This window comes from Panthera pardus, unplaced genomic scaffold, assembly GCF_024362965.1.
Source record: "Panthera pardus isolate Hobbes unplaced genomic scaffold, ASM2436296v1 HiC_scaffold_15, whole genome shotgun sequence".
Classification (NCBI taxonomy): Eukaryota; Metazoa; Chordata; class Mammalia; order Carnivora; family Felidae; genus Panthera; species Panthera pardus.
In genome coordinates this window covers 35,183,898-35,207,002 of record NW_026526710.1, presented here as the reverse complement: position 1 = coordinate 35,207,002, position 23,105 = coordinate 35,183,898, and the positions used below count along the sequence as shown (strand labels likewise).

The 23,105-nt window shown below is 38.8% G+C and overlaps 2 long non-coding RNA genes across 2 annotated transcripts in view; one reads left to right on the top strand and one right to left on the bottom strand.

The window, feature by feature from the left end:
- LOC128777069 (uncharacterized) overlaps positions 1-23,105 on the bottom strand; it is a 44,837-nt gene that overhangs the window by 13,986 nt on the left and 7,746 nt on the right. The gene's annotated exons all lie outside the window — the stretch shown is intronic.
- LOC128777068 (uncharacterized) lies at positions 5,409-14,592 on the top strand. Its single transcript, XR_008422229.1, has 2 exons — positions 5,409-5,848; positions 11,594-14,592. It is a non-coding gene; the product is annotated as an uncharacterized LOC128777068 (long non-coding RNA).

The following is a 23,105-nucleotide window of genomic DNA, read 5'->3' as shown; positions in this document are numbered from 1 at the left end:
TCTGTCCATTAATTCTGATCACTATTAAACAGCCAGAGCAATATCCTAATTAATGCAATGACCATGCTTCACTTAGACCAGTGAGTCTCAAAGTAAGGTCCCCATACTAGCAGAATTAGCATCACCTAGAACTTTGCTGGAAATTCAAATCCTTGGGCCACACCCCAGATCTACTGAGTCAGAATATCTGTGAATGTAGCTCAGCAGGCTGTGCTTTACCAAGCCTTCCAGGTCATTCTGATGCCTATTCAAGTTTGAGAAACACTGAATAGCTCACGTGGGATCCTTTGTTTGGCTGAAAATAGAGCTGACCTCTGCTGGAAATTTTGGCTAAGTGGATGAGGGCAGACACTTGAAAAACTCAGGGTCCTGTTAGGTTCTGTCAAGTGAGGATGGGATGGATGCCAGGTGGCAAACCAAGAGCATCTGTCCTTGTTATAATATAATAAACATAGTTAACTGATTTTCAACTCTTCGAATTAATCTAAAGATTTACTTACATAGTTGACTCTGGAACAACGTGGGGGTTAGGTGCACCAATTGCCATGGAGTCAAAAACCCTCGTAAAAATTTTTACTCCCCCAGAATTTAACTACTAATAGCCTACTGTTGACAGGAAGCTTTACCAGTAACATAAACAGTGGATTAAAAATGTCTTGTATGTCGTATGTATTATACACTGTATTCTTACAATAAAGTAAGCTAGAGAAAAGAAAATGTTGTTAATAAATTAATAAGGAAAAGAAAGACACTTATAATACTGTACTGTATTTATTTTTTTTTAATCTGCATATGAATGGACCTGCATAGCTCAAACCCTTACTGTTCAAGAGTCAACTTTAGTTTCAGAGCAGAATGTAAAGGTCATGGTCATTGACAATATGAAAGTATATATGGCAGACTTGAGTGATGGAAATCAAGAGGAGAGGTGAAAGAAAATGGAGAGAAAAGAGATAATGTCAATAGCTGACATAACAAGAAATGAAGGTGCTCATTTAAAATGAATTAAATGTAGGGGCGCCTGGGTGGCGCAGTCGGTTAAGCGTCCGACTTCAGCCAGGTCACGATCTCGCGGTCCGTGAGTTCGAGCCCTGCGTCAGGCTCTGGGCTGATGGCTCGGAGCCTGGAGCCTGTTTCCGATTCTGTGTCTCCCTCTCTCTGCCCCTCCCCCGTTCATGCTCTGTCTCTCTCTGTCCCAAAAATAAATAAAAAACGTTGAAAAAAAAAATTAAAAAAATAATAATAAAATAAAATGATAAATGTAGGGGGTTCCTGGCTGGCTCAGTCAGTGGAACTTTTGACTCTAGATCTCAGGGTTGTGAATTCTGGACCCATGCTGGGTGTGGATCCAACTTAAAAAAAATTAAAATAGATAAATAATAATAACTTAAAAAATATAATTATAAATGTAACTGAGAGGAACTCAAAATAAGAACACAAATTGGAAGCAGTCCACCTGTCCACTGGCTGATGAATGGATAAAGAAGATGTGGTATAGGGGCACCTGGGTGGCTCAGTTGGCTAAGTGTCCAACTTTGGCTCCAGTCATGATCTCATGGTTCATGGATTCAAGCTCCGCATCAAGCTCTGAGCCGACAGCTCAGACCCTGAAGCCTGCTTCAGATTCTGTGTCTCTCTCTTTCTCTCTGTCCCTCTTCTGCTTGCTCTTTCTCTCTCTCTCTCTCAAAAATAAATAAATAAAAATTTAAAAAATTAAAAAAAAAAGAGGTGGTATAGATAGATGTACAATGGAATATTATTCAGCATTAAAAAGAATGAAATCTTGCCATTTGCAACAACTTGGGTGGAGCTAGAAAGCATAATACTAAATGAAATAAGTTAATCAGAGAAAGACAAATACCATATGATTTCACTATGTGGAGTTTAAGAAACAAAACAGAGAAGCAAAGAAAAAAAGAGAGAGACAAACCCAGAAACAGAATCTTAATTATAGAGAACAAACTGATGGTTATCAGAGGAGAGAAGGAGGGGAGGAGTATGAAATAGGTGATGGAGATTAAGGAGTGCACTTGTTGTGATGAGCACCGGGTCATGCATGATAGTGTTGAATCACTATATTGCACACCTGAAACTAATACTATACTCCATGTTAACTAACTGGAATTAAAATAAAAACTTAAAAAAAAAAAAAAGAACACAAATCTATTGGGAAAGAGAGCCAAGCTAAATCTTCATCTTTCATGGTAGGAAGTCAACAAATAATTTCAGAAAATACTACATCAAGAAATAGCAATGTTAATATAGTATTTAAAGAAATGAGGCGATCACCATAAGAATAAAAATAGAAGTGACTAGAATAGTTAAAAAGAACTTTCCCTCGGGGCGCCTGGGTGGCGCAGTTGGTTAAGCGTCCGACTTCAGCCAGGTCACGATCTCGCAGTACGTGAGTTCGAGCCCCGCGTCAGGCTCTGGGCTGATGGCTCAGAGCCTGGAGCCTGTTTCCGATTCTGTGTCTCCCTCTCTCTCTGTCCCTCCCCCGTTCATGCTCTGTCTCTCTCTGTCCCAAAAATAAATAAACGTTGAAAAAAAAAAAAAAAAAAAAAAAAAAAAAAAAAAAAAAAAAAAAAAAACTTTCCCTCTTGGAGGGGGGACTGCTGTTCTTTATTAACCCTTCTCTACAATTCGACTTTTATTTTTAAGTTAGGGGATGTATTTTAATAATGAAACATTTTAAAATTATGTTTTCAGAGGTGGTAGGCACAAGGTGGGACAGAGTCCTCCTACAAAGAGTTCCTTTGTGAAATTCTTTGTCCAGGAGTGGGGTCACCAAGAATGTGCGCAGAGCCCCAAGTCTCTCCTTTCTTGTGAAGCAGCTTTACGACTGGTTGGATTGGGACAGAGTTTCTGACAAAAGGCCTTCTTCTCCTCATCAGCATACTCCTTTGGATTACTGTATGGAGTTCATATGTGGCCAACCTCAATGGGAACCGGGTCAGAGGGATCTGTTGACAGTCTTGCTGCTGTCACCTTTTGTAGAATTTCCTCTCTTGACCACCCCCACTTTCTCATTCAGTTGTAGGGCACACAGCCTTAGTGGGCAACGGATGTTTGCACCAGGAGACTTGTCCTCATTAGTCTCAGTTCTGACCGGGCAGCTGAACGCTTGCATCATGGACGGTCACGATATTTCAACAATCAATTGCCCCAAGGCACTTGAGCTGACAGCAATGGTGGTATACTATACAGGGGCAATTAAACCATATCTATGTCTTTATTTATTTATTTATTTTTAATTTTTTTAACGTTTATTTCTTTTTGAGACAGAGAGAGACAGAACATGAACGGGGGAGGGTCGGAGAGAGGGAGACACAGAATCTGAAACAGGCTCCAGGCTCTGAGCTGTCAGCACAGAGCCCGACGCGGGGCTCTAACTCACGGACCACGAGATCGTGACCTGAGCCGAAGTCGGCCGCTTAACCGACTGAGCCACCCAGGCGCCCCAATATCTATGTCTTTAAATTCAGCTGGTCTGTTTCTTCTCACCATACTGTTATTTTTGCGATTTACTCTGCGCCCCAAATTACTCGTCTCACAAGTTGATGCTGGGCTCTGTGTTCTCAACAGAGTAATTATAGTTGGAAATGGGGGAGGCTGAAGTGGTTTGGGAGAAGCATGGTGCAGGGCAGTGGTTTTCAGATTGCTTTCAGTGAAGTCCTGGGGTGCTGCAGGGACACCTCCATGGAAGCACTCCAGGGAGTGGGAGGGAGTAGCCAGGACCCCAGATTCTACCTCATTCCCATTTGAATCAGAATGGCTGATCCAATCCTGTCTTACATGTTGAGAGGAAGAAGTTTCCAGAAATAACTTCCTGGAAATCACTGATGCTGAACACTGGACTAGCACGCACAAGGCCCGGGTTTGCACATTATTTCTCTTATTTACATGATGGTTCTACAACCATGAGCAATCCTATGACTTCTTTGATGATTTCCTGATTTGTAAAATGGAGATAATGGTACCTTTCCCCCTATGTCACAAGATTAACTCGATGCATCAGATAGAAAAGGTAAATTCTAGACCATTATAAAAACACAAAGGCTTATTACCTAGAAGAGAGAAGGACACAGTCTCAGAAGAGTTCATTTAATTAGGTTAAATATTGATGGAGGATTACACAGATATATTTTTTATAGATTGACCAGGAAAGCTATGGTCAATTATCATGAGGCAGTAACTTTATTTTTTTCCTTTTGAATGATCTCCCCCCCGCCCCCGCCCCACCCCAACATTTGTAATAAATTGCACACACAGAAGAAACCTATAAGTAACCACTGTGGTAACTGCTATTTTGCAGTAATTAATTTCTCTAGAGATAGTGATAATCATCCTGAAATCCATGAGCTGTGTGTATGCTCCTGGCTCCCAAAGTCCCAATGTATTTTAAATGCAACCTTTCAGTTCCTACAACATGGAGGAAACAGAATGCAGCAAGACTGTGAAAGTATACAACTCAGATGTGCAAAAAAAATTTCAAGTTTGTTTTCCTTTTGACTGCTCATTGGCAAGCTGACTTCCCTCTCCCACTCTGCCCTTTTCATTTCTCAGGTATCAAGAGGAAAGCTTGATTTTATTTCTTTACAATATTTCCATTTCTTCCCAATTATGCAGGTTTGTTTCAGTGTAAACAATTGGTCCATTCAAAGTTCAGCTTCCCATTAGGGCTGATAAAAATCTTTATCTGGTTAAGTAAATACTCTCTCTCTCTCTTTTTTAAAGTTTATTTATTTCTTTAGAGAGGGGAGAGGGGCAGAGAGAAAGGAAGAGAGAGAACCTGAAGCAGCCTCCATGCTGTCCCAACCCATGAGCAACGTGAGATCATGACCTGAGGGGAAATCAGGAGGCCCAGGCCTAACGGACTCGGCCACCCAGGCGTCCCTAAAATACTCTTATCTCTTAAATGTAGTCTCATCCACCTTTTCTTCTTCTGGGGAAACCGGCAGGACTTACATATTTTCTTGATGTCTTCCAGATAAAAGGTGCTTGTATGGTGCAGTGTCCAGGCCTCCTCTGACCTCAGAGACAATGTCCCATGCGTGCTCTGTAAAGTCTGCTGCTAGTCAAGTGCCCAGGGGCTCTCTCCCCTACAGTCACATGCTCTGCACCTATAGGTAAGCCCCTCCCCAGTGGGTCCTCCCAAGTTTGCCCCCTTGGGACCCGCCTACGGGAAGGTCTGGCCCTGGTGACCCTTCTTGAGAACCAACAGCAGCCTGGGAACCCATATTCCATTCTCCTCTGTCCCCACCACAGTGTGTGACTTCGGCTCAGCCCAGAAAGAAAATCGCAACAAGCCTAAACATGCACTGCAATACGTCCCTCTTCTGCAATGACCCTAGGAAAAAGGGCAGGCTTTGCCCCTCCTCTTCCTGTCTGACAGAACATTCCCCTTCATCACATCCTCTTTCTTCCGGAGGTGACTCTCGCCCTTGCCCCAGGGTGGAAAGGGTTCAGGAAACAGAAACCAGCTTATCGTAAGGAAACAAAGGCCAGGAATCGTTCAAAAACATTTTATCTGTTACAAGGAGGAAAGAAGTCTCTAGGACAGCAAGGATTTGCCTCAGCAGGGAAAGGCCAGGACCTGGTGGAAGAGACCGCCCTTCACGGAGGGAGCTAGGTGCCCAGGTCGCTGCCCTGGGGGCTCACCCTGCCCTTGTCCACAGGGGTAGGAGGAGCCTGGGTCAAGAAGGACCCAGGTGTGCGAGGTCTGCATCCGCAGTATCAGGCACGGGGTCTGGCTCATTAGATTCACGGAGAAAGTTATAGTCAATGGAGTGTAGGAATTCTGGCCTTTGCCAGCGACTCACTCTTTGGCATGGTCAAGCTTTATTCGGTGAGTATCTGTTTTTCTGTCTATAAAGTAGAGCTGATAATAAATAAACCCTACCTTACAAGGTTTTTTCCAGTGTGAAAGAGAAATTTCATTGAATGTCACTTGGTGAGCACAGAAATGTAGGGATAAAAGATTCTTAATTCTTCAATACCCCCAGATAGCAAGAAGGTAGTGACTAAAAAGAAATGTTTATTTTCTCATTGGCATTTTTTAATAGGGTAGGAAGAATAAGAGATTTTTTTTTCATTGAATCAGTATAACTATTTTCATGTTGATAGAGAAAAATGTGGGTGTGCCTGGCTGGCTGAGTTCCTAGAGCATTCCACCCCTGATATGGGGTTGTAAGTTCGAGCCCCATGTTGGGTGTAGAGATTACTTAAAAATAAAAATCTTAAAAAAGAGAGAGAGAGAGGGAGGGAGGGAGAAAGAGTATAACGTAGCAAGTGAACATTTTTATCCTTTGCAACCTGGGTCTTAATGCAATCAAGTTTGCTAATTACTGCCCCAGACTCATCTTGTTTGCCACTCATTCCAACACAGAGATTAGGATCATTAGGGTAAAATTCTGTCCCCAAACTTGAATTGAAAATTTTTAAGTAGGCTCCCTGCCCAGCATGGAGCCCAACATGGGGCTTGAACTCACAACCCTGAGATCAAGACCTGAGCTGAGATCAACAGTCAGATGCTGCCACCCAGGTGCCCCTTTTAAATTGAGATTTGACTGGGATTTTGTTAAATCCGACATTTTATAATACTGAGCTTTCTCATTCAGGAAGATGGTAGTTCCATTCACTTACTCAGATTATTATTTTTCTCTGAGTACATTTTGGAATTTTCTTCATAGAGTCTAGTATGTTTTACATAAAGAATTTTATAAGGTTTTTTTTTCATACTATAAAAAGAGACTTTTCTCTCCATCACAGTTTAGCTGTTTATAGATGATATACAAGAAAGTTACAATCCTACTAAAAATTTGTCCTTTATAGTTGCCATAATAAAAATAACAATAAGAAGTGATAAAATTATAGTAGTACTGAACAGTTGCCAGATGGCAGGCACTATATTCTGTGTTTACATGTATTTTCCTGTTGAATCTTCACAGTAATCCTCTAGTTATTTATCACTGTTATCCTAATTTATAAATGAAAAAACTGAAGTTCAGTGAGATGAAGTAACATGCCCAAGGTCACACAGTTCATTCCTGAGCACTCATTAATTCCCTTAGGTTTTCTAGATACACAATCATATCGTTTATACAATATGAGATTTGTCTACTCCTTTCTGAGGGTTATGTCTCCTATGTTTGTTTCATGCTTCACTGAATTGGTCATAATTATATAGTAAAATATTAAATAGTTATCATCTCTTAAATGTTCCTGAACCCTCATACCTTCGGTGGACATGAGTATATGATGCTTAGTCAATTGCAGTAATGATAACAATAATCCCTAACGCTTATTGTGCAGCTAGACAGTCTGAGTCTAGAATTGATGCTCTCCACCACACTACTAATTCAGGAACTACTCTCACTTGTTCTAGCATGTTCCATGCCACTCTAGCATGATCCTCATGCTTCAAACCTTCTCCTCTCCCCTCTCCCCTAAGTTTCCTGGCTTTGTAGCTAAGCTTCATCTCCAAGTCTAGCCCCAGTTGGACTAGTGATCCTGTTTACCATGGATTTTATTTGGTTCTTCCTTGTGATACTATTTGTAGTGGTCTCTTGGCTCTATCAATGAAATTAAATAAAGAGGTGGCCCATCTCTGTGTCTTCTTTAGGCCTCAACACCCATTCTGTTTAGGCCCACAATTTCCTTTTACCAACATACACCATTGAAGTCTCTCCCAACTTCCCTTTAAAATATCTTTGAAAACAACAACAAAAAAAGAGGAATTGCTAATTAAAAACTCACCATACCTAATGTCAGAAAGGCCAAAGAGAAGTGATACTCTTCTAACTACACTTCCATATTCTTTCTAAAGGGAAATTTGACAGTGCATGTAAAAAAAAAAAAAAAAAAAAAAAAAAAATCATAGAATTTTCCATATTCCTTGACTGAGAAATCTCACTTGTTGGAATTTATCCCAAGTCATCATGGATGAACACAAGTATATTTCTACAAAAGTCTTTATTTCAATATTATTTAAGATGGCTAAAAATTTATAGACTCTAGATGTCCAATGATGAATGTTTTGTTAAATAAATCATACTACATCGAGAGGAATATTTCATAACATGGAGAAGTTCATGATATACACTGTCAGGTCCAAAAAAGTATATCACAATTCAACATATGGAGTAAAATCCCATTTTTGTTGTATATAGATATATTCATTTCCCTATAACTATGTGACTATAAATATCGATTGTCTATATATTTGTGTATCACTTTAGAAATCACCACAGCAAACAGAAATATACACCCCCAAATATTCAATTTTGTAATAACTGTGTCTGCGTAATTATGAAGAAGTGGAAATGTGTATTTCTTCTTTTCACTCAATGGTTTCTTTTTTTCTTTTTTTTACATTTTAATTTTCAGTATATATTTGTTTACTGGTTTCTGAATTTTCTACAATTGATATAGACTACATTTGGAATAGGAAAAAAAGTTATTCTTAAAACCATTTGTTAATTAGGTTATAAGCAAAGAGACACAAACTATAGGGCTCAAATAAGATGGAAGAGTTTTTAAATCTCCCCAAACTGTCTCAAGGTGAAAGGTCCAGTGTTATGATGAAGCTGTATTCCACAGTTATTTAGGGAGACAGATTGCTTTCACCTCGTGCTGCTATTATCTGGGTTAATATCCTTTCCATTTGGTAGAAGCTGGCTAACCTCCATATCCCTATTCTAGCCCACAGGAGACTCCAGAACAAGTACATTTGTCTCCAAGGAGATGACCAGGAAGTTGCACACTTCATTTCCATTCTCTATGGGCTTCATCCTGGTCACACACCACACCAGTCTATGATCAAGGCAGGCTGTGATCTGTATCTGCCAGCCATAGATACATGTTTAGCTAAAATTGAGGGTGAAGGAATTATTACTAAAACTCAGAAGGAATCAATTAATAGATGCTCCCTCAGATATTATAAAGCTACAATAGTTGAAATACTGTAATACTGTGGTACAAGAATAATGGAGTAGGCTGGGTATACCAAAAGCAGGCTCAAATTCATATAAGATTTAAGCATATAAAAAAAGGTAGCTTTTCAAGTTAGGATGGTTGACAGAATGAATTATTCAGTCAGTGATGTTGAGAACTGGATAACCATTTGGAAAACAACAAAATTAGATTAAATAACAAAATGTATTCCAGATGTCTTAAATACTTAAAGTCCTATAGGGAAATATTGATGAAAATGGTGACCAGATTGTAACTTCTGCTTTAGTTGGTTCCCCATTCCACAGATCTCTGGGTCTTATTGAGCTTAATTATCTCTTCATTGACCTTTGGCAACCAGAACTGCCATATACCAGATGTAGAGGGCCATGGTTGTGTTAGATCAGAAGAGTGCTTTCTATTTTGTTTTTTTGTTGGTTTGTTTATATCCTTTCTATGATCCTTTTTTCTTTGTGTCGATCTTATGTGTTGCTAAATACAATGCATAAGACTAGTAATCCACCTGAGACTACCCTAAACATGCATCTGATTGTATGTGCTGCATATAAAAAGTAGTTTCCAACTCAACAACAATAAACTCGATTAAAAAATGGGTGAATGACCTGAATAGACATTTCTCTCACGATGATATGCAAATGGCCAACAAACATATGAAAAGATGCTTAATATCACTAATCATTAGAGAGTGCAGGGGGACCTGGCTGGCTCATTCAGTAGAGCATGTGACTCTTAATCTCAGGGACCTGATTTCAAGCCCCACATGGGCATAGAGCCTACCTAAAAAAGAGAAAACAAATGGAAATCAAAATCACAGTGAGAGATACCACATCATGTCATGTTCTACCCACTGATAGGAGGATGGCTACTATTAAACATTAAAAAAACAGAACATTAAAGTATTGGTAAGGATGTGGAGAGATTGGAACCCTTGTGCACTGTTAGTGGTAATGCAGCTGCTATGGGAAAAAATGTGGCTGTTCCACAAAAAATTAATAAAAGTAGAACTACCATATGATCGAGCAGTCCCACTTCTGGGACACATATGTTTTGATTCCATTTATATGAGGTGTCTACAGTAGACAAATTCATAGAAACAGGAAGCAGAATGGTGGTTACCAGGGGTTGGGGGAAGAGGGAAATGGAGAGCTGTTTAATGGGTATAAAGTTTCAGTTTTCCAACATGAAAAGAGGTCTGGAGACTGATGGCCCAACAATGTTAGTATACAGAACACCACTGAAGTGTACATTTAAAATGGTTAAGACAGTACATTTTGTATTATATGTTTTTGACTATAATTAAATTATAATTAAATTATATGTTTTGACTATATGTTTTTGAATATAATTTTGACTAACTTAAACATATATTATATGTTTTTGACTATAATATAAAAAAATTAATCTTGGGGCAGGCACCTGGGTGGCTCAGTCAGTTAAGCATCCAACTTCGGCTCAGGTCATGATCTCACGGTTCGGGACTTCAAGCTCCACATTGGGCTCTCTGCCGTCAGCATGGAGCCCACTTCAGATCCTCTATCTCCCTCTCCCTCTGCCCCTCTCCCACTCATATTCTGTCTCTGTCTCTCAAAAATAAATAAACATTAAACACTTTTTAATAAAAAAATTAATCTTGGGGTGCCTGGGTGGCTCAGTCAGTTAAGCATCTGACTCTTGATTTTGGCTCAGGTCACGATCTCACGATTTGTGAGATGGAGCCCCATGTTGGGCTTCACCCTGACAGTGCTCTGCACAGCTTAGTTCTCTTGGGAGCCTGCCTGGGATTCTCTCTGTTCCTCTGTCTCTGCCCCTCCCCCACTCATGCTTGTTCTCTCTCTCTCTCTCTCTCTCTCTCTCTCTCTCTCTCCAAAATAAGTAAATAAACTTTAAAAAAATAAATAAAAATTAATCTCATCACAGAGTTTGTGGTTTCAGATTGCAAGAATTAGAAATAGAGATTTCTGGGGCACCTGGGTGGCTCAGTTGGTTAAGCACCTGACTTTGGCTTAGGTCACGATCTCATGGTTCATGAGTTCGAGCCCTGCATTGGGCTCTGTGCTGACAACCTCAGAGCCTGGAGCCTGGTTCAGATTCTGTGTCTCACACTCTCTCTCTCTCTGCCCTTTCCCACTCATGCTCTCTGTTTCTCTCTCTCAAAATTAAATAACAAAAAAAACATTAAAAAAATAAAAAAGAAAAGAAAGAAATAGAGATTTCTTATAACCAAGCTGTTCAATATGGTAGCCTCTAGCCACATGTGGCCATGGAGCACTTAAAATGACATTCCTACTTGAGATGTGCTATAAGTTAATAATATACACTGAAGGGGTCCTAGGCTGGCTTAGTTGGTGGAGCATGTGACTCTTGATCTCAGGGTTGTGAATTTAAGCCCCATGTTGGGTGTAGAGATTGCTTAAAAATGAAATCTTAAAATCATCATCATCATCACCCATACCGAGGTTCAAAGAACTAGTGCAAAAAAAATTAAATAAAATTAAATAATGATTTTTATATTGGTTATATGCTGAATAGTAATGTTTTAGATATATTAGGCTAAGTAAAAATATATTATTAAAATTAATTTTACCTGTTTCTTTTTACTTTTTTTTTTTTTTTAATGTAGCTACTAGATTTCACAGAGATTCTGAAATTATCAGACCAGGAATTTAAAATAACTATGAATAATATGTCAAGAGGTCTCATACAGAAGGGAGACAACTTAAGAACCGATAAGAGCAGAGAGATGGAAACTCAAAGAAAGAATCAAAACAAAATATTAGAAATCAAAACCACTGCGGCAGAAATGAAGAATGAAGAATGCCTTTGATGGGCTCATCAATAGACTACACATGAAAAAAGAAATCAGTGAACTTGAAGATATGTGAATGGAAACTTCCCAGACTGAAAAACAAAGAGAAGAAAAGAATCAAAAAGATGTAACAGGATATCCAAATATTATGGGACAATTACAAAAGGTGTCACATATGGTGATTGCAATTCCCAAAAAAAGGAAAAAACAGAAGAAAGACTTAAACTAATAATTGCTGAGAATTTTCCAAAATTTATGAGACACCAAACCACAGATTCAGGAGCTCACAGAATACCACACGAGATAAATAACAAAAACATACACACGGGCATATTATATTCAAACTGCAGAAAATTTGAGACGGAGCAAATCTTTTTTTATTAAAAAAAATTTTTTTTAATGTTTATTTATTTTTGGGAGAGAGAGACAGAGCATGAGCGGGGGAGGGGCAGAGAGAGAGGGAGACGCAGAATCGGAACCAGGCTCCAGGCTCTGAGCTGTCAGCACAGAGCCTGACGTGGGGCTCCAACTCACGAACTGTGAGATCATGACCTGAACTGAAGTCAGACGCTCAACTGACTGAGCCACCCAGGCGCCCCAACCCCTAAAAAAGTCTTTTTAAGAACTATAATTGATACACTATGAGAGGAGAGAAAAACTGAATCATATAAAATGCTCAATTAAAATCAGAGAAGGCTGTGATGCCTGGCTGGCTCAGTCGGTGGAGCATACTAGACTCTTGATCTCAGGGTCATGAGCTAGAGTCTTACATTGGGTGTAGACACCAAAAAACCAAACCAAAACAAAGAACCAAACCCCACCCCTGCCCCCACATGAAAATAAAGAACAAGAGAACAATGAATAAAAAACAGTTATAAATATGGCATATATTAATTCAACTATATCAATAATCACTTTAGGGGTGCCTGGGTGGCTCAGTTGGTTAAGTGTCTGACTTCAGCTCAGGTCATGATCTCATGGTTCATGAGTTGGAGCCGTGTGTCAGGCTCTGTACTGATAGCTTGGAGCCTGAGCCTGCTTTGGATTCTGTATCTCCCTCTCTCTCTCTCTGCCCCTCCCTGCTCACACTCTCTCTCTGTCTCAAAAATAAATAAAATATTATTAAAAAAAAATAATAATCACTTTAAATGTGAATGATCTAAAAATACCAATTAAAAGAGAGACTGTCAGCGTGGATATAGTAACAAGACCTAGCAATATGTTGTCTGTAAGATTAAATATAAAGACAGATTAAAAGTGAAGAGATGGAGAAAGATATACCATGTTAAACCCTCCCAAAAGAAAGCGGCAGTAGCTGTATTAATTTCAGACAAATTATGTCCTGCAATATCTTGGAAGGCAGTGCTCATCCAGCCAGGCTCACAGCTCGAGGAGAAGTGTTTGAGGAAGGTCAGAATGTTTATGTATGTTGACTGCTTTCTCTGTCTTTTGCTAAGTCCTATGAGGGATGAGTCCAGGCAAGAGTTAGGTTTGAAAGCAGAGTGAAATGGAATACATTTCTAAGGAGGGAGGTTTGGTGAAACCTTTCTCATGTGCTCTTTACCAGTCAACAGGAGCCAGCCAGATTAATAAAGTTTGGTTGCTTCCCAACCTAAGCCAGTTGCTTCACATAGCATCAGGTTATCCATCATATTTTGAGTGCGGGTGTGAGCCATGTGTGTAAAAGAGGAGACTCTTCGGGCTTTCCAGACATGATGTGTGGTTGTGGTTACTTGACCATGGAGTTGAATGGAAGGAAATATACCAGAAATGTATTAAGAATCCACAAGACTGGCCCTCAAGAACTAGTAATTCTTCAACCCCTAAAGCAATCCCCAGGGCTCCCACAACTGAACCTACACAAGAGCATTACCCTTCAATACCACTTCAGATGTGGCTATGAAGCATGATTGATGGAAGAACCTTTCAGAGGCAAAGCTGAAGGCCACAGTGAGCAATAAAGAAGGAGATTGGCAGAGCTCGAGTCTAATGGAGAAACACACTTAATTGCCAGTGCAGGGAGCCTTTCGCCTTAGCAAGCATTACACCATTGCCGTTCAATGATTGCTGTTTCCTTCCCTTTCTTTGTCTTTCCAAAAGAAGTTTCTTAGGATCCCATTCCTAATTCATCACTCTTTTTGGTGAGTGGAGGTGGGGAGGACAGATAATCTGTTTTTCAGAAGATGCTCACATGAAACAGTCCCAGAGAGTCCTGATGGGGGAATGCATGTCACAGAGATCCTAGATTTTGAACTGAATGCAGTGGCCAGATGGAAATTTGGGTTGTTTCACTTGAACAGGGGACAAGTGTGTTTTATATGTAGGAAGAAGGCTGAGTGTGTGTAATTGGGTTATCGTGGGTGGGTTGTGGCTGAGACTGTATGCATTTTCCCCTCTCCCTCTAGCAATAGAATTATCAAATTTTAGATTAGCATATGGTCATTCCGTCAAAGGCTATATTTCTCAACCTCCTTAGCATAGCTGGGTTAGAACATGTAACTTGCTTCTAGTTAATGGGATGTGACAAGAATTCATATATACCATATATTTTTAAGCTATTAAAAGAAATAGGCATGGCTCCCTTATTCCTTCCTCTCTTGAGGAAGCAAGAGCTGAAGTAGGCATTGTAGGTTACAAGAGAGCAGCCACGGTGGAATAACAAAATAGAAGGGGTGTGACCCTCAGCACCTCAGAGTTGCCCGTATTAGCCCTGGAGTGCTTATGTTCAAACTGATAAAGAGAGAAATGCATCTCTTTCATGTTTATTTGGGTCTTTGTTAGAGCAAATAAAGCTTATAGCCTAATTAATGCAAGCTTCTGATCAACTATCATATCTCATTGCATTGTAACTCTTTTCCTTCATTGTGATTCTTTTTATTATAAGTAGCCAATCAGTAACAATAATATCAGGGAATAATAATGTGTAGCAAGTCTCTACTACAATCCAATCTCTACTATAATCTACTTGGAATCTAAGTTCAACCAGCCCTTGCAGGATCTAAAATGGGAATTAGAGAAGATATCAGGAAATGAGGTTATTCTCATCTATGCTTCTACAGACCAGTTTTCTCTGCTTTGGTTGGTATATGACCCAATGTGATTGAGTTGGCCCCAACTTTTTACATCATTTCCTAACAGAGACAGAATGGGACCTCTGTTCTAATTCCAGAGTTTCCAGAATAGGGAATCTGGCCCAGCTTTGACTAGGGTCTACTTAATCCAATCATCCCATAGGCTGGTATTTGAAAAGAAATTTCTTAGAAAAGGTTGGTGTCAGCTTCAGAAATAGCCTATGGGTTTAATATATCATTAATTTATGTGTCTGTCTTCTGCATTATAGTTTGTTGTGAGGTTGGGAAGAAACAGGAACTCCTATTCATTGCTGGTAGAAATGCAAATTGGTATTTGCATTGTGAACTGGAATTTGGCAATATCCAACAAAACAGACACATATTTATTTTTGACACAGCACTTGCACATCCAGTTAGTTATCTTCAGCATACATCTTCAGTAACATGAAAACAAATATGCATGAGATTGTTCATTGCAAAATTATTTATAATTACGCCCTAAATGTCCAAACATAAGAAAATAATTGAAGTATGGTACACCTATACAATGGAGTACTCTGGAACTGTTAAAAAAAAAAATAGTAAGGTTGATATCTATAAACTGATAGTGAGTGATTTCCAGAACATATTCTTTTTTTTTTTTTTTTTTTTTGATGTTTATTTATTTATTTTGAGAGAGAGCTTGTGTGAGCAGGGGAAGGGCAGAGAGAGAGAGAGAGAGGGAGAGAGAATCCCAAACAGGCTCCATGCTGTCAGCACAGAGCCTGATGTGGGGATGTGGGGCTTGATCCCACGAACCGTGAGATCATGACCTGAGTGAGTCAGACACCTAACCGACTGAGCCACCCAGGCACCCCTAAAGTGATTATTGATATAGTTGAATTAATATATGCCATATTTATAACTTTTTCATTCATCACTATTGTGTTTAGAGTAGTATCAGAGGACATGAACAATATCTGAAAACACTGTTAAAAATACTCTTCCCTTTTCCAACAACAGATCTGTTTGAGGCTAGGTTTTCTTTATATGCTTCTACCTAAACAATATACTGCAAGAGATCACTTAAAGAAGCAGAGAAGCCAGCTGTATTCTATTAAGCCAGACATTAAAGAGATTTGCAAAAAAATATAAAACAATGCCATCTTCTATTTTTTTTATTTGAGAAAGTGGCATCATTTTTCACAAAAAATATGATATATTTACATTTTAGGAGCTTATTACTGTTAATTTTAGTTGAACTAGTCAATGTTTTTACAGTTTCTCAATTTTAACTTCTAATGCAGTAAATATAATGGATGTCACCCACATAAACAAAAGCTCTTTGTTTCTTCAATAATTTTTAATAGCGTGAAGAGACCCTGAGACTAAAAAGTTTGAAAATTGCTGATCTGTAGTGTACTGTCTATTGTTATAATAAAGAAATATACATATATCTAATTATTTTTTTGCAAAAAGAAACACAGGAAAGACTAGAAACAATAATCTGGGTTAACCTAGCGGGGTTACCTACATGGTAGGAGGAACCTGCAGGATTGACCCTTCTCTAGGTAAACTTTTCACTTAGTATTGATTTTGGAACCATGCTAATGTTTCATATACAAAAAAAAATGATGATAGAGTCAAAAGAATGTGGGGCAACCATAAAATAGAATATGAATTTCAAAAATAAACCTAAATGTATTTCAAAAGAATAACAGTCATGTTAAAGAGGGTTGAACAGAGAACTAACTCAAGTAAACTTTTGAATGCAGTATTTTGACCTTATACCCTCAGACTAAAATAGATAAATAAACAAACAAACAAATAAATAAAATTGAATTATAATATTAGGTTTGGGGGTGCCTGGATGGTGTCGGACTCTTGATTTTGGCTCAGGTCATAATCTCAGTTTGTGAGATAGAGCCCTATGTTGGGCTCTGTGCTGACAGCGCCTGCTTGGGATTCTCTCTCTCCCTCTCTCTGTCCCTGCCCTGCTTGTGCTCGCTCTCTCTCTCTCTCTCTCTCTCCCCCAAAATGGATGAATGAACTTAAAAAAGAAATAATAGTAGGTTTGTTCTTCACAGAGGTGTGGCTGATGTATTCCAGAATTGAACATGTGCTAATTGCCTTGAGAGCAAGGGGACACAGTTTTCTCCCTGTCAGAGAAGAGCATAAAACTGTGAATACCAGGAGGACTGGAATGAGTCCTGTGGTGTTGGATTGAAATTGAAGGTATCAGTACGAATTCATGGTTTTCTGTATGTGGATATGGGTGTGTATATGTATGGGTGCGTGTGTGAGTGTGGATGTGTGCATGCACGTCTCTGTGTGCATTCTATCTCTGCCTCCTCTCATAGGTCTTAAAAGTACTGACACTCCAGTAGTTCTAAGCACACTTAGAGCCCAGGTCTTGGTTTCTAAATACTTTCTCTACTGAAAATAACTAGCATTTCTCGGAGAAATGATTGATTCCAGGGCCAGGTCACTGAAAATCAATATGGGTCCCATACCAGAAAACAAGAAAGTCCTAAAAAAAAGACAGTGTCAAGTCAAAAGGATAAGGGAGTCAGTTTGAGGAGCTCCCACTGGCCAAATAGGAGACAATCTGATCATCAAAATAAGTAACAGTGATCAGTTATAACCCACTGAATAGAAGGACTCCACAAATCTATATTGATATAAATAAACAAGCAAGCAAAAAAATGGGGAAAGGAAAAGCTCTTAGTAGAATGCCAACAATAGTAGAATGCCAACAAATAAATGTAAAAGAAATTATGGTGTGAGAAATTGATAAATATGACAGTAATATTTGATTCAAGCTAGAATCATAATGGATTAGACACCACCTTAACCAAATAATTAAAGCTAACATTACAAGTCAGCATTGAAATCAAGTGCCACCTAATATGATGTACTGAGCAGGACATAATGTCACTTTTTGTGATACATCTGTCAAAAATGCCCAGGCTCAACTATCCACAATAACCAAAGTATGGAGAGAGTCTAAATGTCCATTGACTGAAAAATGGATAAAGAAGATGTGGTAAATATATATAATGGAATATAACTCTGCAATCAAAGAGAATGAAATCTTGCCAGTTGTAACAACATGGATGGAACTAGAGTGTATTAGGCTAAGTGAAATGAGTCAGTCAGAGAAAGACAGATACATGATTTCACTCGCATGGAATTTAAGAAATACAACAGATCAACATACGGGAAAAGAAGGACAAATAAGATAAAAAGAGAGAGGCAGACAAACCGTAAGAGACTCTTAAATACAGAGAACAAACTGAGGGGTGTTGGGTGGGGGGATGGGCTAAACGGGTGAGGGGCATTAAGGAGGGCACTTGTTGGGATGAGCACTGGGTGTTATATGTAAGTGATGAGTCAGTAGATTCTATTACTGAGATCATTAGTACACTATATGTTAACTAACTTGGATTTAAATAAATTTTTTAAAATGCCCAGCCTCAATTTAATTATGAGGAAACATGAGAAAATGCCAAAGTGAGTGTGCTGCTGGAAAATAAGAGGCTTTTACTCTTCAAAAATGCCAAAGTCATGAATGACCAAGACAGTCTGTTCCAGATGAATGGAGACTGAAGAGATATACTGACTATATAAAATGTGTGATTCTAGATTGGGTCTTAAGTCTAGAAATTTTTGCTTTCTTATGAAAAACATTTTTTGACAACTAGCAAAATATGAATTTGGTCCATATTTTAGGTAATAGCATTATATCAATGTTAGTTTCCTAATGTTATAACTGTATTCTGTAAGAGGAAGTCCTTGTTCTTAGGAAATACACACTGAAGTATTTTGTGCTCAAGCGGTAACATATCGGCAACCTATTCAACTCATTCAAGGAAAATGGATATATATGTGGGAAATGATTGTGTGTGTGTGAACAATGAACCAAATCTAAAGAATCTGGGTGGTGAAGAGTATATGAGAGTGTTTTGTACTATTCTTTTTTAAAATTAAAAAAAAAATTAATGTTTATTTATTTTTGAGAGAGAGAGAGAGAGAGCAGGGAAGGGGCAGAGAGAGAGGGAGACACAGAATCCGAAGCAGGCTCCAGGCTCTGAGCTGTCAGCACAGAGCCCGACGCGGGGCTCGAACTCAAAAACCGCGAGATCATGACCTGAGTTGAAGTCAGATGCTTAACCAACTGAGCCACCCAGGTGCCCCTGCTTTGTACTATTCTTACTACTTTTTTTTTTTTTTTTGATAAGGCTGAAAGTATATTAAAATAAAAAATCACAAAACAAAAGTAAATGAGAAAATAATGAAATTCAGACATATGTTCTAACATGGGTGGACCTTAAAGACATTATAGTAAGTGGACTAAGCCAGACTCAAAAGCACAAATACTATATGATTGACTTATACCCTCATATAAGTAGTAAAGTAGTAAAGTCATACAGATAGAAAGTAGAATAGAGGTTGCTAGGGGCTGGGGAGGGGGCAAATGGGGGTTAGTGTTCAGTGGGTATGGACTTTCAGCTTAGTATCAAGGAAAATGTTCTGTGCTGGTTGCAACACTGTGAATGTACTTAATGCCGCTGAATTGTACACTTAAAATTGCTTAAAATGGTCATTTTTACATTATGTGCGTTTTACCACACATACAAAAAAAGGGAATGAGGGTTGACAGCCCCAGATTTATATTTTAACCCCACAACACCAGCGTTCCTTCCCCAGAACTGATTACAAACTGCAGGTTCATTCAACAAAACATTTAAGGAACAGCCTCCTTCCGGACCAGGGATCTTGTAACATCTTGCCAATCACAGTAAGAAACAGCCTATTTAAATAATAGTTATGAGCTGGCTCAGGAAGTAATCTCAGTCACTACAGTAATGAGCCAACAGCCTGCTTGCCGCCATCCCAAGGATGGTGACCCTGAGAAATCAAGCATTTTGCAAGCCTTTCCCTGTTGCACCCTTTGACCTCTGCAGTGTGAACAGGAAAATTAAAGCAAAGTAAAATAGCCGACTTAGGCAGTCTGAATTCTGGCACCAGCCTGGCCTGAAGTAGGCTCGTGTTCTCATCTAGGTTACTCATTATTTTTTTATAGTATAAACAATGGTAAAGTGTCTTCTATGCTTTAAGTGTTTATAGTAACACTGTACAGCATCAAATATCAAGGCACAATAAATCTTGTCTTATTTTTTGGAAACTTCAAGTACCCTTTCACAGCCACAATGAAATGTCAGGCCTTCAATTTTTTAAAAGCCTAATAACCAGACTCTTTGCCTCTGATTCATTCTGGAGACAACCGTGAACTTCGTCTTCCAGAAGTGTTGCCAAAAGGTCTTCATTTCCTACAGAATGAGGCCCCATACCCCCACCTCAGTCTAGCAGTTTGACCTCAGTATACCTTTCAAAGCTTACCTTCCACGAACCTGCTTTCTGTATCTGCCAAATTAGACCACTGAACCTTAGAATAAATCCCCCGAAGAGTGCACCCATTTTTAAGACTTCAGACATACATTGGTGAGCTGTTCTCTCACCAGCTTTGAACAAAAGGCCTCCTTTTCCTCAAATCCTTGCCAATCCTACTTTCTTCCACTTTTGAAATTCACTGCACTACTCCTCTTTTCTCCTCCTTTGAACTCCCAAGCACATTATCTATTGTTCTTCACTTGCTTAGCTTTCATATCAACCAGCTTAACACTTTACACATAGTGAGCAATCAAGAATATTTGCCATTTTTTGCCAATGTTTGCCAAGTGACGAATACCACTATATCAGTTTCCATGCAGAACCTCTCATTGTACCTAGAACCTGATACCAAGGTCTTTCACTTAAAAAATAACACCTACTGGTGTTTATGATGATAAAAGTAAGTCCAAGCTCACTGCAGTAAACTGCAAGAGAGAGGGCGGCATAATCTCACAGCGTGGGTATAGGCATTATTTACATTTAGGGTGATAAACAGACAATATAACAAATGAAGCTGAATCCTAAAAGTACCCAATTTTATTTTTGATTTGTTTCTATGCCATTGGGATAATGTCTGCAGTGGATGGTTAGAGTGTAGCTCTAGAGGCCCCGAGGTAAAAGAAAATAAATCTTCAATTTTATTAATGTGGAAGAAAGAGTACAAACTCCTGAATGTCCCCCAATCCTTCTAGGCTTTGTTTTTCAAGAGCAATCTGTAGCTGGGATGACTGCTCTGTGTGATTGGAGGTGGGGTGGCGGGGGGAGGCTTCTATCCTACAACTCATGGGCTAATACATGAGGAATGAATGTCAACTTCCCCTGCCAGGATTGTAAGTTTTTTTCCTAGCTTAGACCACATGTTACCAGATAAAGATTCCTTAACAATAACTTCGTGAAATCTTCTTTACCCAACTTGAAGTCTAACAAACTAAATTCGCGTGATTTTTTTTTACTGGATTAGAGGGTGAGTTTTGTTGGTTTTTGTTTTTTTTGTGTTTTTTTTTTTTTTTGCATTTTTCATGCAAGTTACAATTTACAAAATAAGATACGTATTTTGGGAGGTTCAAGAGGGAGAAATGGGAAAAGCAAATGTACGTTTAAGTTCTGTCAGAAAGGAAATTTTCCTAAACAATATTATTAGTATGAAAAAACGGGGGCTTTATTTTGTGAATTGGATTTCCAAAGCTACACAGAAGGGCTTATATCTCAGACTGGGGGTTGGGGGTGGGGGGTGTCTCAAGAATTCTTGGAGGCTCCGCAAAATGTCAACAGAAGGCAAAGCGCACTGGTTACAGAATAATTAATCCATTTGAAAAATGCACTTTGCAATCAGACAAATAAGAAGCAACCAATGACTGATGAAGTAGAAGTTTGTGTAGGATTTTTCTATACTCTTTCCCATAAAGAAGCTGGTAGATGAACATAGGACTTTATTAGATGAAAATAAAGTGAACCTAATTCATGAAATCTGGAACATTTTTTGAAATGGTTGCTTTGTTTAATGTTTAAAACTAAATGGGATTCTTGCAAAGTACAAAATATTTAGAACAAATCACAGATTGCTGGTTTCCAATGAGGGATAATGTGTCCAAGAATAGTGAGAGAGAGAGAGACAGGCAGACAGACAGAGACAAAGAGAGATAGAAAGAGAAGGAAGGGAGGGAGGAAGAAAGTAAAAACAGCTCAGCTATCTGAAATACTACTGTTTTCAAATCTAATGGTCAGAATGTTATGTTTCTACATTGTGGAATAAGGCCCATGTGTGTTTTCGTGTTACCATCTGGCTGTCCTGGCTGAAAACACCTCCACACTAGATGTATCAAAGCTTTCTAGACTTTACTCCCCCATCTCCCTATTCTTGTCTCTCTCTCTCTCTCTCTCTCTCTCTCTCTCTCTCTCTCTCTCTCACACACACACACACACACACACACAGTACCCAAAGAGGAAATAACTGGCCCTAAAATCATTTGTAGACATTAATTTTTTAAAGTAATTCATTTCTTTAGGGTCAGTAAATAAAACGGTATTTCTAGAGATCTCAAAGTGAGATACTGATTTGGTGGACATGTTGCCTGAACCAAAAAAAGTCAGGACACACAGTCTGACTGTTCAAATAGGAGAAATGGAAATAAGTATTTGAGGGTAGGACTGTCCAAAAAAGAAAATTTACCTCAGTTATTGGTCTAAAAGAGGCTAGTAGAGCTAAAAGCCTTAAAATACTATCTATGGATAAAACGTAATTGTTCTCCCTGGCAAGAAGAGAACGTTTAACCATAGGAACAGAAATAGCTAGAAAGGAAAATACAATAGGGCATAATTCTGGGACTTCTTAGTCCCATTAGTAAACAAACCATTTAAACTAGGGAATAAGGAGTTGCTAGCCAGAACATTAACTGTAAGAGCTTATCCAGAGATGATATGATGTCTGGTATTTGCTTCAAAATAATACAGGAGAGAAGGGAGTATGTGAGGACACAGATAAAGCAAGAGTGTGGCCTTGGGTTGATAATTGTTGCATCTAGGTGATGGGTATGTGGGGATTCTTTACACTGGGATCTCCATATGAGACATATTTCAATTTTCCATAATAGAAAGTAAAAAAAGCAAAACAACGACATTCTAGGCATGACAAAGTCTTTGTTTCTGAGGTCACCTGGCTATTTTTCAGGTCTTTTAAAAATTTTTATTCAGGACTAGTAGACACATGTGTGCATTGTTGGCAAGCACAAGCAGAAGGGAAGAGAAAAATAGGGACTGATTTTTTTTTTAATGTTTATTTTTGAGAGAGAGAGAGAAAAAGCATGAGTGGGGGAGGGGCAGAG